The following is an 18298-nucleotide window of genomic DNA, read 5'->3' as shown; positions in this document are numbered from 1 at the left end:
AATTTGAGCCCTCCAACTTCTTTTATAAAACAAAATGACCCATCTTGTTGTCCAAAGTATAATAGTCTTCCCCCTCTTGTCCCTTTTACCCCTTTTAACTCATGCGTAAAAATATATTAACCAGTGGATGAAGAACTCAACTCATCACTTCTAATGTCAACTTTTTAAAAGGTGATGAGACCTTGACATGATCGAATTCTTGCTCTGCGTTTAATAATTAATTGCTCCGATTTTCTCTACACTGACGGACTGTACTAAAATATAGTTAATTAATCCATGTATAAATAATAATGTAAATATAAAATTTAAATATTAATGTATAAGATATCAAAATGTACTACTATAAAATAAAGAGACCATTATTAATTGCACAAAATGGTAGTATTACGCTGTACATGTGCAAAATAATTATTTTTGAAAAAAATGACAATAAATTGATAAAATTCCTAAAATAAGGATAATCATCAATAAATTATCGAAAAATATAAAAATATGCAAAAATGTATTTCGCGCTCTTTAATGAATCAGGGCCCCCCAAAACGTTAATTTTAAGCACGTCGAGATAAAATTAGGTGTTAACAGCTTGTCCCTCTTCGACCGGACACGATGAAAGAGTTTCCGGACGAAGACGTTGACGTGTAGCCTATTTTGGCTCGGCAAAGAATAACTAAATGGAAATGTATGGAGAAAGAAGCCAGACGTTGATACAGCTTTGACAATGCTCTCCATCCGTCGGACGGTTGTGATAAAAAGAAAAATGATAAAAAGGGAAGGATTGTTCAGGGCTGAAAACATTCGCGTACCCACGTCATCGTTTCCAAAATTGCCCCAGTGTCGAGCTACGAGACGCTGGGAGGGTGCAAGATTGTATACTTGTTGGGGTAAGAATGATTCTCGCCCCGATATGACCGAACTCTACATAGAGCTTCCTACATATCACGCCAATCACGAGAATCAGGTCAATGTAGTTCGAAAGGTGGTAACTAATGGATGTTGTGGCAAATTTTGATCGTCCGATCAAAATTTTGCCCCAGTGTTGTTAAAATGGTCCTAGCAAGTGTAGGACGAAGGATAGTCGTGCTCGAATTCGAGCTACTTACATATCCTTGAGATGGGAGTCAGACCGATTGTTTTTCGGGAAAACTTATTGGGGAGGAAAATGATTCATTGCTAGAGGGGCGACCGAACTCAGAGCCATGGATGAAAGGGACTACAAAGTTGTGTGTCGGGATCCTGATGAAAGAAACGAGTTGTGTGCCAAATCTCTGAATGGGGAAGAGTCCTGGATTGTGTGTGAGGACATTGATACATACTCCGGTTTGTGTGCCGGAGCCTTGAAATGAAATGAAGTCTCGTGTTGTGTGCCGAGATCCTGATGCATATTCTGCTTTGTGTGCCAGAGCTTTGAAATGGAATACCCGTACTTGAAGGTGGGCGCATATATAAAAACTAAAATACCCGTATTTGAAGGTGGGTGCCTGACTAAAAGTAAAATACCCGCATTAGAAGGTGGGTGCCTGACTGAAATTAAAATACCCGCATTAGAAGGTGGGCGCCTGACTGAAATTAAAATACCCGCATTAGAAGGTAGGTGCCTGACTGAAGTTAAAATACTCGCATTAGAAGGTGGGTGCCAGACTGAAATTAAAAATACTCGCATTAGAAGGTGGGCGCTTGACTGAAATTAGAATACCCGCATTAAAAGGTGGGTGCCTGACTGAAATTAAAATACCCGCATTAGAAGGTGGGCACCTGACTGAAATTAAAATACCCGCATTAGAAGGTGGGTGCCTGATTGAAATTAAAATACCCGCATTAGAAGGTGGGTGCCTGACTGAAAAATTAAATACCTGCATTAGAAGGTGGGCGTCTGAACTGGAATTAAAATACCCGCATTATAAGGTGGGTGCCTGAACTGAAATTTAAAATACCCGCATTAGAAGGTGGGCGCCTGACTGAAATTAAAATACCCGCATTATGAGGTGGGCGCCTGACTGAAATTGAAATACCCGCATTAGAAGGTGGGCGCCTGACTGAAAAATGAAATACCCGCATTAGAAGGTGGGCGCCTGTAAAAAATGTGCTTGAAATGAAATACCCACATTAGAAGGTGGGCACCTATAATTATTATTATTATTATTATTATTTTGATGCATTTTTTGCTGTTTTTGTTGTAAAGAATATTGAAAAATGAAGAAGTGAAGAGAATCGTGTCTTGACTTCAGTTGGTACCAACAATTAGTTTGTGCATAAGAATTCCATCAATTTCTTTCCAGCTAGCCGAGAATGACTTCGGGATAATTCCTATAGCTTCAAGTGGTACCTCAGACATCCCTAAGTATCGACAAGATTTGTTCGTCTTGCTTCAAGCAAAGGTTTTGAACTATACCTATCCCCATGTTTCAAGTGCCCTCACCAGAAAGAAAGTCCCTTTTTCACACATATTCAGTATTTTTTTTTAACTTTGGGACGTCTAGAGAAGTACACTCATACTCAGAAAGATGTTCAATGCATGCAATTGTGATACCATAAGCTTGGCCGTCATGTAAGTATCCACTAATGTGAGAACCCTTGGCCTAGGATCACGTAGGGCTTGTTACGGTTTTGTAATGTAGGCTTGGGAAAAGGGTAGGATATCATTTGGGTAAGGAGTGATTAATCCTTCCCTGAGCATTGCACTAGTTTGTGCTTGGTATTTGTGTGCTCTGATGCTGATCTACTTCATTTTGTTGTCCCTTTCTTTTGTACTTGTTCAACTTCTTTTGCAAGTTGGAGCCATTTTTTTTATTTTTTTTGGGAGTACGGGTTGTATGCCGAGACTCTTTGGAGATTGAGAGAATGAACTTGGGTTGTATGTCCGAAGTCTTGATGTTAATTCCGGATTGTATGCCGGAGTGCAAAAAATAAAGAGGAATGACGGGTTGTATGCCCGAGATCCTGAATGATGACTGATGGTTTTTTTTGGCTCCTTCTTGCTTTGGAGGTCGTTCTTCTGGGACTGTTGAATCCTTTTTTTTGGAAGCTTCAGCTTGGATCTCTATCCGCGGTTGTACGTTTCTACTGCGCTCAGGGAGGCTGGGCCAAGAGAGGGAAAGTGCGTGTAAGCACTTAGAAATGGTATAGTCTTATGATGTGGTTGTCAAAGAAAAGGCTTTAGGCTCAAAGGGGGAATGCTAGGGATAATATCATTTGGTAGGCTAGAAAGGCTCAAACGGGTCAAAGAAGGCCCACGATCCTTTCCTATACCGAGTGTTACTCATAATTTCGCCTCAACAGACATTCAGGCCAAGTTCTAGATCACAATGCAATGCAATTGAATGCTGTCTAAAGCTCACCACACAATGCACATGAAAAAATGAGGTTTGTTTAGAGGTATCAAAAGAATCTATGGTTTACCACGAAGTCAGTCCTCTCCATCATATCAATTGCACTTGTTTCTTCCTATGCACATTCCTCACTGTGTTGGTACCAACCAAGTCGAAGATATGAATCTATTTTTTTTTTTGTATTTTTTGAATAAGGGGTAACCGAACCCAAGAAGGGTTGCCTACGTATCTCATCTTTGATGAGAATTAGGTGCGCGTAGTTCGTTCAGATAGGATAGAAAGAAAGAAAGAAAATATTTTTGTGATTTTTCAAAATAAAGTATTTATTTTTTTGTGATTTTTTGAATAATGAATACTGAAACCAAAAGAGCTGCCTATGTATCTCATCAAAGAAGAGAATCAGGTGTACGTAGTTCTTGCAGATAAGATATAAGAAGAGGTGCTGATTGAAGGAAGAATTTTGCAAGTACCCCGACAGACGGTAGAAGGGTGTGTCGATCGTAGGCACAGGGCTTTGAAAATTATCTAGGAAGGGACCAGTCGTAGGATCAAATCTTGGACAATACTATGGCTAGGCGACCGAAAGGGGGAACGATCGTTGCCAAGCTTTGGAAATACCTTGACAGGCGGTCAGAAAAATGAGCCAGTTGCAGTTAGAGCTTTGAAAATACTCTAACAGGCGGCCGAGAAGAAGGATGCCAACCGTAGATGGAGCCTTGACACTACTCCAGTAAGTTAACAAGATTGTTATGGAGGAGTGTTGACACTCAATTTTGTCCCGCCTCTCCTCCAAAATATCTGTTTACGCTTATTATTATTATTATTATTATTATTATTATTATTATTATTATTATTATTTATTACTGCCAGTATTATTATAATTTGCATTATAATAATTTCAACATTTTTTTTACCACCTTATGCACACACATCGCATTTATTTTGCGCAGTTAAATAATAGCGTTTATTTAATTTTATTTTTTATCCGAGCACTGATAAACACATACTTTTATAATAGGTAATATTTTTATTAAAATTATAGATTTTTTATTTAAATTTAGAATCCAAATCCGAGTCCAATCAGCCAAATATTTCAGACCAGCCCATGAGAATTCGTTTTCCTATAACCCGGCCGACTAAAGCATTAAATCCCAAAACCCACCAGCCCACTACCCGAAATACCCATGATCCAACCCGACCCAATCTACCTATTTCATCAAACATACCCTAAACCTATTCAGACGCCGCACCCCTTTCACTCCCACAGTCCTTGCATAGCTGATTTGGGAAAAGGAATTAATGTTTTTTCTCTTTTTTGATTTTTTCGATCTGATACCTTAATGAACTTTGTCCATTTGCAAGCTCAAATCCTCTCCTTTATCAGTTCCATTTCACTTTAGGGGACAAGCTTTTAATGAATTTTTGTCTGTTCCTCTCCTTTCTGATTGAAAATCCGAATGTTTGAACCCTTGAATTCCCGCTCACTTTTGAATCCCAGCCAAACCCTAAATGTTTTGCCTATAAATAATCGTTTTCTGAGTCATTTTAAGGGAGTTCGTTTTAAGCCGCACAAAATCCCCCTAAAAAAAAAAGAGAGTTCTTTCGGCCGCACAAAATTCCTAAAAAAAAAGATTCGATTTTCAGCCTCCCAAAATTGCTCAAGCAGTATTAATTTCATCAGTCTTAATATTGAGTCAAAATATTGAATCATTTTTTGGCTTTTCGTTTATCGTGGTATCGCTTCGAATCTGAGCATCGCAAGCTCGGATTTGATAGTGTTCGAGTGTACATCGAGACCCCGCACCCCAGTTCGCTGCACTAGAAAAAGGTCAGCCACCTTTCTTCCTCTTGTTCTGATTTCGAAAATCTGGCTGAATTTGCATTTTATTGTCATGGACGTATCTGAGTATCATTTATTTACTTCTGTGTAATTGCTAATTAGATTATGATTTAGTGGGTTGTCATAATCCTGTTAAGCCATCTGTTTGTAAAAAAAAAAATGGTTTATTTTGGATTAAAACTAAGTTAAGATAGATCTGTGTTAGTCTTAGCCAATATGAGTTGAAGAATTAGCAATTGGGAAGTCCATTTTGATTCATTCTTTTAAAGTCATCTAAGGAGTTTAAAATGAGACTACATTTTCATGAGTTTGATTTTTTTTTTTTTATAACAGGCTTATTTTCCTCTCAAAATAAGGCTTGCTAATTAAACACTCTCCCTTTTTAATCTGATGTGTGAATTGCCTGATATTAGTGATGATATTTGTGAGTCATGTCTGTTTGCTTAATGTGACAAAAGTCAATCTACCAAAAGGAATGAACAGTCTTGAGAGTTATGTGTTTGTAGTGTGAGCTTAAAGGAAATAATAGGTTGTATTCGGATCATAAGCATAATACACACAAGTCATAGGTATTGAGAACCTACACTTGGTTGTTGTCTTACTGTTTTTGTCTAAAAAAGGATGATTATGAACCTGTAAGAGAAGTGCGAGGATAATCATTGTATGTTGAAATACTAGCTTTGAAATTTCCATATCATAAGTATTTGATTTTCAGTTCAATGCAGCCCCTTTGAGTTGATATGTGTTCTCAGAATTTAAATTAGAACATGAAGTTTTGTTTCATAGTTATTATATTGATTTTGAGGTTGGAATGAGAGTATAATGTGGAGGATACAAGTTCCTATAACTTGGATACAATATTCAATTTTCACGAGGTGGGGGTGCAAGTTTCTAGCATTCACAGGGGATTTTAGATAGATGGATTTACGGTTGATAAAAACCACGGATTAAACTTTTCCATTTAAAAAGGTGTAACAAAGTCTTCCATATAGCTGGATGGAGTTTCTTGTTTGTAGGAAACAGGAACATGGTTTGTATGATTGGTCTGATGAAGTTTTAGAAGTTGATGTTTATTATGGTCTAATGTGTTCTTAACCCAAAATTGTCCTTTATGTTTGGAATAAGTCTATTGTCATCCAAATATGTACCCGCGTACATATCTTCCCTTAAGCTTGCTAAAGTTGAGCAGATCTGGTCCAACTAACGCAAGGACACAAACCAGACCTGAAAACCAACCCAAGAAACCTGAAAAAGGAAAAGACCCCGTCTTGAATCCTTTTTCCCAAACGTTGTGTTGAAACTTGTGTATACTGTGTCAAAGCTGAATTGTTGAAGGGTGTTCTATTGGTAATTTTCAAATGCTGTAGTTTACTGTTTTGGCTGCTTAAACTATATTGATAAAGCTAATACTTTGTTGTTTTCTCATTTACTTAGTTGTAAGTTCTTGACTTGTATTAATTAATAATTGGTTTGTGGATAATTATGAAAGCATCCTCAACTTATGGGTAAGAAGTTTATTTTATCAAAAAAAAAAAAAACGATTTCCAAGATGCATTTATGATCTAAAAATTGAGTGAGCTAAGACATCTCTGCTGCATGCTTGCATCAAAGAACTAATAAGTCCGAATAAAAACGCAACAGCAGCCTCGTTTGATAGCCTTGTGTTGAAACATGTTTTGCGTAATGACCTTTTTCAATCGTTCCCAGAAAGGCCAAATATTCATAGCTCATGAGACAACCCTTGCTTACACATTTATATAACCGACATCTTACCTATCTTTTAGCATATCTATTACAAATTCATAAGAATATACTTACGAAAAAAAAAGCACTTAGTTGACAGATACTACTTCATATATTTACAATAACAATCTCCTTTATAAAGTTTCACCAACGCAGTATACATACATAGCATACAAGGACTGTCTATTCATATAAATCACTTGTTTGTCTCGAGTGGTGAAATTGCTCTATTAATTTGGCATGTCAAGGTTCTGCTCTTGTTTATTATTTATGTGATGTTTTTATTTTGTTTCGGCCATTGCTTTTCCTTTTTATTTGAAGTATAGGTCTTATAAATCTCCGTTGTACTAATCCTTTTTCTTTCGTTTTTATGCACGACCCTCGCGTACGAGTCCAAGGGACTCGTCTTCTTCCACATTCGGTGTTGGGCTACAAGCCCAATGAAATCTTCTCTGTGTCCAGCCCAGCCGCAACAGTGTATAAAATTTCTGCTGGGCCGAGGCCCAACAGTAGCAAACAGATCCTAGCAGTCCCAAAATGGGCTGAGCTCATTTAATGTTATTTGCTCCTTTATTTCATTTTATTTTGTGCATTTAATTTGTATTATGCAACTAACTCTTTGTTTGTTTTTGTTTTCTTAGTTTAGATGAATCCTAATGAATTAGTAGGTTTAGTTTTAGTAATGGGTAGTTAGTTTAAGGAAGACTAATAATTAATTCCATAAAGTTCATTTTCTTCCTTTTTATGTTAAAATTATTTATAATATCCATAATATTTATTTTCATTAGAATAATTGATTTTCAAAATAACATGGCTACATATTTTGAGTTAAGGGAATCATGTTTTATTTTACGATCTTAAAAATGTTCAACGCGTCACTAATATGTAAATATTAATCCTAGTATAATTTTATAAACATTTTAGATTAATCTGATTTCACATATTTTAGCCGAATATAGTGAAATAAAAGTTAATAAAAGAGAAAGAAACTCACCCTTTTCATCATATTAAAATAAGTTTAGGCTTTTCTACATCGCAATATTCATATAATATAATTTTTTATCTAAATTTCACGTTTGTTAGATCTTCTCTTAAAAAGATATTATTCATGGGCAAATTACTCTATTTTCTACAAATCTTATTTTGAATAGCATTACTATATTTTCTAAGGCCTTAGCAATATCTTTAAGTTCTATTTAGCATTTAAAATCTTCTCTTATGCAAATTATTATATTTTTCTACAAGTCTTATTTTTAAATAGCATTACTATTTTATTCAAAGTTTTAACCGCATTTATAAGTTTCATTTTTAAAAGCATTTTCTTTATGCAAATTACTATATTTTTCTACAAGTTAGTTTAAATGGCATTATTATATTTCCTTTAAAACCTTAGTAATATGTACAAGCTATTTTCTTAAAATTTAAGCATTATATTTAATTTTAATTAATTAACCTAAGTTTGGCCGGATAACCGTAGTTATGGATCCTAGAGGATGCCTAACCCCTTCCCTTTAGGATAATTAGAACCCTTACCTAGAATTAAAATTTAAGCAGACCATTAACGGGGTTTAGTTAGATTTACCTTAGTTAATCATTAGGTGTCCTAATTCACCTTAAAATCAATTAGGTGGCGACTTCTTAATATAAAGCAAAATAGGAATCTCCAATATGTTGTACTCCAATTTTAACCCGCTTAAATGGGGTATAACAAGGAGAAGGTTGGACGTTGGCAGAGTTTTGACATTACTCTGCGTCCATTGGCATGGTTGGCTATGAGGAAATGTCAACGTCAGCGGAGCTTTAAAAACAATCCGCGTCTGCTGGCAAGGTGATAAGAGGGGATGCCGACTTTTACGGAGTTTCTAAAAATACTCCGCGTCCATCGGTAAGATTGCAATGATTGGGAACCAAACTGTTTGCGGAGCTTTGACATTACTCCTTGTCAGTTGGCACGATTATTGTATAGTTGAGGGGGGGGGGGGGGGGGAGGATTTACATGTGTTGAACCCTTGGGGTTGAAAAATAAACACCGACAAGCCAAAGTTCCATGGCCTGCTATGCTTGGGAGAGGAAGAAAAGCTTATATCCCAGATTTTGGGACCAAAGCCAGGTGATGGTAGGGGTAAGGCTCGTATTGGCACTGTTGGTTTTGGATTTCAAGGGGTTGATTAACGCTCTTAGAAGCCTTTTTGGAGAGCGTCTTTGAACTGCTCCAAAATAATTGTCCTAGTTTTTATTCTGGTGAATTATTTTGAAGCAGTGGGGAGACCGAACCCTTATTGAGGGTTGCCTACGTATCTTGTCAGGACAAGAATCAGGTCAGACATAATTCGGGCAGATACTATGTTGTATGTGATTTGTATGATATCTATAAATTGGTGGTTGTATTGAAAAGAAGTGATGCTATGTGTCATACCCCATTTTAACCGGGTTAAAATAGAAGTACGACATATTGGAGATTCATGTTTTTGTTTGGTTTGTTTTAAGGAGTCGCCACCTAATTATTTATGGTGAATTAGGACACCTGAAGTTTATTAAAGTTATTTTAAAGTTAGCTCTGTTTTAAAAGTCTGCGAAACTTAAGATTCTAGGTAAGGGTTCAATTAGTCTAAAGGGAAGGTATTAGGCATCCTTTAAGACCCATTAACAATGGTTAACCGACCGGACTTAAAGTTAATTAGGCTAAGTGTAAATATAGTATTATAAAATATTTAAGAAAATATTTTAAAAGTATTGGTACAACTTTAGATAGAAGTAAAATGTTGTTTAAAGTAAAACTTGTAGAAAATAATAGTTGCATAAAAGAGTTTAGTTACAAATGAACTGAAAGAAACAGGATGTGTAATGTTATATGTTTTGGAGAAAATGACTAACAAATTTAAAAGAGTTATTTAATAAAGATTTATAGAAAGACTATTAATTCAACGTATATTATGCGAAGGTTATTTTAAACAAATATGTATTTCGAGTGTTAGAAAGGAACTAAAGTGAAAGAGTTATTCGTTGAATTAGTTTGCCTTTTTATTCCTTAGAATAAGCTAACGTTAGTATAAGATTTGTGTTGTTTTAAATTTCTAAAATAGTAAGCATAAATTATTATTCCCTTAGCCAAAAGATGTAATTATGCTGTTTTGAAAATCAATTATTCAAATAAATGTTATAGGTACCATAAATAGTTTAGGAAATAGAATAGAATGTAATTTGTGGAGTTAACTACCCATTACTAAAAAAAAAACTAAAATCCACTAACTTTACTATGGTTCATTTAATCTAGTAAGACGAAATAAAATGTTAGTCATACAAGGCAAATAAAATACACAACCATAAACAATGATGAAGAGAGTAAAGAGTGAATGGGTTAGGCCCATTTTCCTTGGACTGCTGCTGCGGTCTGTTTTCCTATTGGGCTTAGCCCAGATTTTTGTCTTCTCAATTGGCTGCGAACAGGGAAGAGCAAAGGAAAATTTTACGTTGGGCTTTTAGCCCAACTCCGAGTACAGGGGATGAACGAATGTCTCGGGCTCGCATACGATAGTCATGCGTAAAAAATGAAAGCAAAGTGTTAGTATACGATCAACGAATAAAACTAAACATACATAATGTAAACTCAAGAGAAAGACAGATTAATAACTCATATACGTACTATGTACACCTAGTATATCTCATTTATACACATTCATATAGAAAAGCAATCTGAAAACATACTAGGACTGATATACCTCAGTATACTTGGAATATACAAATCTCAGTATACCCGTGGGCATCGCGAGGATGTATACTTTAGGTATATTTGAGTATATCATCCTATAATTTGATACAGAATACTAAAAAAAACACAAACCAGCGAACCTCAAATTCGATTATTACACTATACTTTATCTTTCAAAACGTGCAGGATATTTCTCACAAGATAAACAGGATACTCAAGGGAAATACGAGTAAGAAATGCACTGTGAGACTCAAAGAAACAGCATAGAGACCCTGGAAAGTATAATGATCGCTCGCTGAAAATTTACAGCAGCAAAATAAATCTAAAAGCAGTATTTTCAACCTCGAAATGCCATGACAATTCAGCTCTGAATAAAGCAGAAATTTAACTCAAAGCGTAGCAGAAATTTAGCTAAGAAAAACGCAGTGGTTCATAGCCCGGAAGCACAACAACAAAGGTGGCTACGCTGCAGCAGTTCAGGGGCAGAAAACAGCGATTCAGTGCTCCAAAAATATTCCTTAAGTATGGCAATCCTTTAACAACTTAATGATTTTTATTTAAAATAGGGGACTGCTCACACTTAGGGTATTAACAGCCCCAAACAAACAGCAGAAAGATTTCAACGAGGGCAGCAGTCGTTGATTCATTTTAAAGTCAAGAACAATTGTCAAATAATAAACTTCACTCGCGGGACAAGACTAAAAATGAAGAAAATGATTGTTCCTTCCCTTTTCAAGGAAAACAGATACTCGACCCAGTGATACCAATTCTAATCCCAATTAGCATGATTCATCATTTCGAATACAGTATCTAATATACCACGAACTGGCACTAGCATGACTTCATTTTTGTTAACTTCAAAACAGATAGGGCGTAATAGTGAAACATGAAACAAGAAAAGACATTGAATAGAACAAGGATTGAACTGATTTTGGGCCATTAGTTTGGCTGAAAAATATTGGTCCTTCCTCCGCTATTTTAATTATTTCCGGGCTTCGAATTTAGTAAATAGTACAATATTTATTATGTGAAGTTAAATAGTAATTAGTATATAGAAAGTAAGGATTTTACAAAGTGTTGTCTCGTAATTAATTTAACGAATCCGAACCCGAAAATGAAACGATGACGAACCATAAATAATTGTAATAAAGTAATGCTTGTAATGTTGAAAATAAAAGTAGCGATATTAATAGTAGTAGCAATACAAAAAATAAAATAGTGAAAATAAAGTATTTAGCTCGTCACTAAATTTAGACGCCCGAGTGAATAAAATTAAATAAAGGAGGGACAAAATTGGGTGTCAACAGATGCCCCTCTTCGACCGGAGATGATGTAAGAATCTTCGGGCGAAGAAGTTGACGTAGTAGCCAATTTTGTTTGGACCAACGAATATGAATTTGTAAGAAAGTATGGGTCAGGAGAATTGGTGGAAAATATTATGAAGGCAGAAGGAATTGTGGTCGAACCTGTTGAGCGAATGTTATTTATGGATTTATAACTTTTCAAGGTTTGGAGACAGGTGACGAGAACGGAACATATGCTTATAGCCTCCTAATTATAAATGTGGTGCACAACACACCCATAAGTAGGACTCTACTAGACACGATGTAAATTCTTCAAAAGATGCCCAGTGTTGAGTTATAGAGACACTGGGGATGTAGAAAGGAATATGCGATTGTGAAAAGAGTAGATTTAGTAGAGTTTTAGCGGAGGATATGAAAGAGAAATTAACCTACGTATCACGTGTTTGTGGACATAGGCACAATTGAGTTCGAGAGTAGATCCGTGACCTTTGCTTGTGAGTTTGATATTCCTCTTCAGCAAATTTGCCCCAGTTCACTGCGTAAGATAAAGTTCCACGTTGTGTTGCGCCTCTGCAAGTTGTACCTTCTGCCAAAACTGAAATTCATGTCAAAATTAGTAATAAAGTTGAAATTATAAAGAGTGTAAAATGATAGTAAATATGAGTGTGGGAATGAAAATGAAGTCGTGTGGCTAATGTTGTCTCTGGTTGTTTTCAGGGACTTTAATGAATGTGTTATGCGTATGCCGAGGATGTAATAAGGTCTCTAGTTGCGGTTGGAAATGATAGTAGTAAGGACTCTGGCTGTCTTCCGGGATTCGATGATAACTGATATCTGCGAATTTTAAGGTAAATTCATTAAAGTGGTAAAGTAGATGATGAAATAAAGGAATGAAGTAAGGAGTAAAATAAGTGTATAGCCGTTTGGCTTTATGCAGGTGAGGCCGTGTAGCCATGCGATGTCTCCGGTTGTCTTCGAGGACTTGATGATATGTCTCCGGTTGTCTTCGGGGACTTGATGCTATGTCTCCGGTTATTTTCGGGGACTTGATGATATGTCTTCGGGGACTTGATGATATGTCTCCGGTTGTCTTCGGGGACTTGATGCTACGTCTCCAGTTGTTTTCGGGGACTTGATGCTATGTCTCCGGTTGTCTTCGGGGACTTGATGCTACGTCTCCGGTTGTTTTCGGGGACTTGATGATATGTCTCCGGTTGTCTTCGGGGACTTGATGCTATGTCTCCGGTTGTCTTCGGGGACTTGATGCTATGTCTCCGGTTGTCTTCGGGGACTTGATGCTACGTCTCCGGTTGTCTTCGGAGGCTTAATGATACATATGCCATGTGAGGCATTTAAAGAAATGATATCCTATTAAAGGCGGACGAGCCTAAAATGTCCTAATTTAGGGTGGACGAACCCAAGCATGTCTCCGGTTGTTTTCGAGGACATGATGCATATGCCGTGTGAGGCATTTAAAGAAATTATATCCTATTAAAGGCGGACGAGCCTAAAATGTCCTATTTTAGGGTGGACGAACCCAAGCATGTCTCCGGTTGTTTTCGAGGACATGATGCATATGCCGTGTGAGGCATTTAAAGAAATGATATCCTATTAAAGGCGGACGAGCCTAAAGTGTCCTATTAAAGGCGGACGAGCCTAAAGTGTCCTATTAAAGGTGGACAATCCTAGAGTGTCCTATTAAAGGCGGACGAGCCTAAATGCTGTGCGTTTGCGAACAATGATGTTGTCCCTTTGTCGGGCATTTGAAAGTAATAATGCAATGCGATGCGGTGCCTTTGCAGTGCGGGCATTTGAAAGCAGTAGTGCATATGCAGTGCGATGCTTTTGAAGAAATGATGTCCTATTAAAGGCGGACGAGCCTAAAATGTATAGTTATCCTCGGGGTGTGATATTGATGCCTCCAGCGGTCTTGGGAGATGCCTTCAGCTGTCTTTGGAAACTTAACAATGATTCCTGCAAAGTTCAGAGTAAAATGGTTAAAGCTGGTAAAGTATATGATAAAATAATTGATAAAGTATGGTGTAAAGTGATGGAATAGCCGTCTGGCTCATGATGTTGATGGTATCGTGATAGGCCAAATTTAGGACACGTAATCCTGATTTAATTCGCCTTCAATCTCGTCAACCTACAAAAACAGGTGTATAAAGTTATAAAATTATTTTGATAAAAATAAATTAAAAGATAAGGTTGGAAGTAAAGCCGTATGGTTTTTTTTTTAGGCGAGGCCACAATGGCCCTGATTGATAGACTTGACTGTTGATCTCGCGATTTTAAGTTCCTGCACTCAAAGAAAAATTCTTAGTTTGGGAGGGGGAAGTTGATTCGTGTTGACTCGAAGCTTGACGTTGTTGGCTGCTCCATTCGTCTTATTTGTTTGGATCTTGTGACCTCCGTTCAAACCTCGGTAGATGAACAGTAGTGAAAATGATTTAAAGAAAGTGTTTCATTTAAAAAGTGTATATGTAAGTGTATATATAAGGAAAGATATATATGTAAGTATATGTATATAAGGAAATATATATTTGTAAATATATGTATGTAAGTTGTAAAATATTTCTGCCAACTTCAGATTGTGACACTTCTAAAGTAATTGGTCTATAATACTTCCTATCTGGTAGCCTCAATCTTGTCGGTGTCCAACCGTTCTTTTGTCTATATATTTTCAAAATATGCCCCAGTTTTGGGTTCAGAAGGGTATGTTAAATTTATGTTGTGGTGTGACCGAACCTTGTATAGGTTGCCTACGTATCCCTCCAAGGGAATCAGGTCGGAACGTAGTTCGTAAGGTATATAAGAATGGTTTAAAATTTTCTAATAAGGGACCGAACCTGATCTGGATTGCCTACGTATCCCGCCCTGGGAATCAGGTCAGCGTAGTTCTGTTGCATAAGATATTTTGGATTTTTTGTTATAAAGCAACCGAACCCTATGTGGGTTGCCTACGTATCTCACCATGAGAATCAGGTCAGAACGTAGTTCGTACGCATAAGATATTTTGGATTTTTGTTTATAAAGCAACCGAACCCTATGTGGGCTGCCTACGTATCTCACCATGAGAATCAGGTCAGAACGTAGTTCGTACGCATAAGATATTTTTTGGATTTTTTGTTGTAAAGCTACCGAACCCTATGTGGGCAGCCTACGTATCCCCCCATGGAAATCAGGTCAGCGTAGTTCGTACGCATGCAAATGGCAAAAATTCTAACCTAGTATGACCTGAGTCCCTATGTGGGCTGCCTACATATCCCACCATGGGAATCAGGTCGGAACGTAGTTCGTAAGGTTTGTTAAAGGAAAGGTTGCAAACTAGATTGTCTAACCTAATATTGTCTTTCAATGTCTTCTTGACTGATAGCTTTCACGCTTCTGTCATTGTCTATCGGCTATTTCAATTTCTTCCAAGTGGAATATTGTCTTATCCTCTAGTTTCTTTGTTAGTCTCTCGAGACGTATGTTATCTATTCGTTCATTTTATGTCACTATCCTAGAGTTGGCAGATTTGATAAGTAAAGTAGAGAATAACGATAATAGATGATTAAGGAAAATCAGAAATGCATTCATAGATTTTGCAATTAAGTTTCCAAAGATGAGGCAAAGCAACAAAAGTCTTGAGCATGATTCAAACCTCAATTTTAAAATCGTGCTATTTCAAAAGTTTTCTATATGTTCAAACTACCAAGACTCCTGGAGTAAGAAACCAATTCTTCAAAGTCTCTCCTGGTTTGGCATCCCGGATGGTCAGTGTCTTGGTGTCGACACGAATCAACTCTTTTTGGGGATATTAGAATATAAAAATGCAAAATGATGTCAGTCCCATAACATAGAGTCAAGTAGGTAAAGTCATGATCACATAGAGTCAAGTAAGTCATGTAGCAAATAATTCGTCAAATAAAGTCAAACAAATTGTCAAACAAACGTAAACGATTTTATCAAAAAAATAATAACGCGTCCTAATATGCATGTGACCTCTTTGTGCAAGAGGTAGGCCTAACGTTTGTTTGAAGGGTAAAGTGTGTCATAATACGTCATCCTATTGCTTTGATTGATTAAACAAATTCTATTTCCCCAAAATAAAGTACAAAAGTAATGTAATATTTATTACATGTCAAATGGATACAACATAAAGTGTTTCCTAATCTAAGTAAAAAAAATAATACAATTTCCTATGTCTAAATTCCAGCTCCGTTTTGTGATGTCATTGATCTTCGTCATTCATTGTACTCCAATGCAAATCCATACCTGTCATAGAAACATTAGTCATGCCCTCCCTCCTAAAGTTTAATTAATTAGAGCAAATAGTCAATATTTAGGCACAATTATCCTTCAAACATGCACATAAAGTATGATCAGTGTCACTCGGGATCGTGAACCCGCATGGATGTTTGGGTAAAGTCATTTAATGGGCTTAATACACCAAGGGTATTAAACCTCCTAGGTCATGAAATATATGCTCCTAATAGAGGGTGTTGGTTTAGCTCTATCTTAGGCTGACTAAGAGTTGGCTTCCTATGACACAAGGTTCCCGAGCGGACTACTCGAGTGAGAAGGCTACGCGGTCCCCGTTACTCGGGCACCCCGCGCATACGCCAACTCTCCTAAAATTTGGATTCTATGAAGAAATTTGCGGGTGCGCAAAACACACCTCGCGTGTACGTGTGATAGTGTGAGGTTTCCAGAATTGGAGGAAATATGAACGGAATGACAATTTATCAAAGCAGTAACACTTAAACAGTTTATATCAAACAAACAATTAATCACGTAAACAAATAGTAGCATGTAAAACAGTTTAGGCAAATAAAGTAACTAAGTTAGCACACAAAGCCTAATTAAATCTAAGTCCGTTATGGTTAGAACCTAGGTTGATTCCCCAGCAAAGTCGCCAAGCTGTCATACCCCATTTTAACCGGGTTAAAATAGAAGTACGACATATTGGAGATTACTGTTTTTGTTTGGTTTGTTTTAAGGAGTCACCACCTAATTATTTACGGTGAATTAGGACACCTGAAGTTTATTAAAGTTATTTTAAAGTTAGTTCTGTTTTAAAAGTCTGTGAAACTTAAGATTCTAGGTAAGGGTTCAATTAGTCTAAAGGGAAGGTATTAGGCATCCTTTAAGACCCATTAACAATGGTTAACCGACCGGACTTAAAATTAATTAGGCTAAGTGTAAATATAGTATTATAAAATATTTAAGAAAATATTTTAAAAGTATTGCTACAACTTTAGATAGAAGTAAAATGTTGTTTAAAGTAAAACTTGTAGAAAATAATAGTTGCATAAAAGAGTTTAGTTACAAATGAACTGAAAGAAACAGGATGTGTAATGTTATATGTTTTGGAGAAAATGACTAACAAATTTAAAAGAGTTATTTAATAAAGATTTATAGAAAGACTATTAATTCAACGTATATTATGCGAAGGTTATTTTAAACAAATATGTATTTCGAGTGTTAGAAAGGAACTAAAGTGAAAGAGTTATTCGTTGAATTAGTTTGCCTTTTTATTCCTTAGGATAAGCTAACGTTAGTATAAGATTTGTGATGTTTTAAATTTCTAAAATAGTAAGCATAAATTATTATTCCCTTAGCCAAAAGATGTAATTATGCTGTTTTGAAAATCAATTATTCAAATAAATGTTATAGGTACCATAAATAGTTTAGGAAATAGAATAGAATGTAATTTGTGGAGTTAACTACCCATTACTAAAAAAAAAACTAAAATCCACTAACTTTACTATGGTTCATTTAATCTAGTAAGACGAAATAAAATGTTAGTCATACAAGGCAAATCAAATACACAACCATAAACAATGATGAAGAGAGTAAAGAGTGAATGGGTTAGGCCCATTTTCCTTGGACTGCTGCTGCGGTCTGTTTTCCTATTGGGCTTAGCCCAGATTTTTGTCTTCTCAATTGGCTGCGAACAGGGAAGAGCAAAGGAAAATTTTACGTTGGGCTTTTAGCCCAACTCCGAGTACAGGGGATGAACGAATGTCTCGGGCTCGCATACGATAGTCATGCGTAAAAAATGAAAGCAAAGTGTTAGTATACGATCAACGAATAAAACTAAACATAAATAATGTAAACTCAATAGAAAGACAGATTAATAACTCATATACGTACTATGTACACCTAGTATATCTCATTTATACACATTCATATAGAAAAGCAATCTGAAAACATACTAGGACTGATATACCTCAGTATACTTGGAATATACAAATCTCAGTATACCCGTGGGCATCGCGAGGCTGTATACTTTAGGTATATTTGAGTATATCATCCTATAATTTGATACAGAATACTAAAAAAAACACAAACCAGCGAACCTCAAATTCGATTATTACACTATACTTTA

This window comes from Lycium barbarum, chromosome 11 (genome assembly GCF_019175385.1).
Source record: "Lycium barbarum isolate Lr01 chromosome 11, ASM1917538v2, whole genome shotgun sequence".
Lineage (NCBI taxonomy): Eukaryota > Viridiplantae > Streptophyta > Magnoliopsida > Solanales > Solanaceae > Lycium > Lycium barbarum.
Note: the sequence above shows the minus strand (reverse complement) of the source record.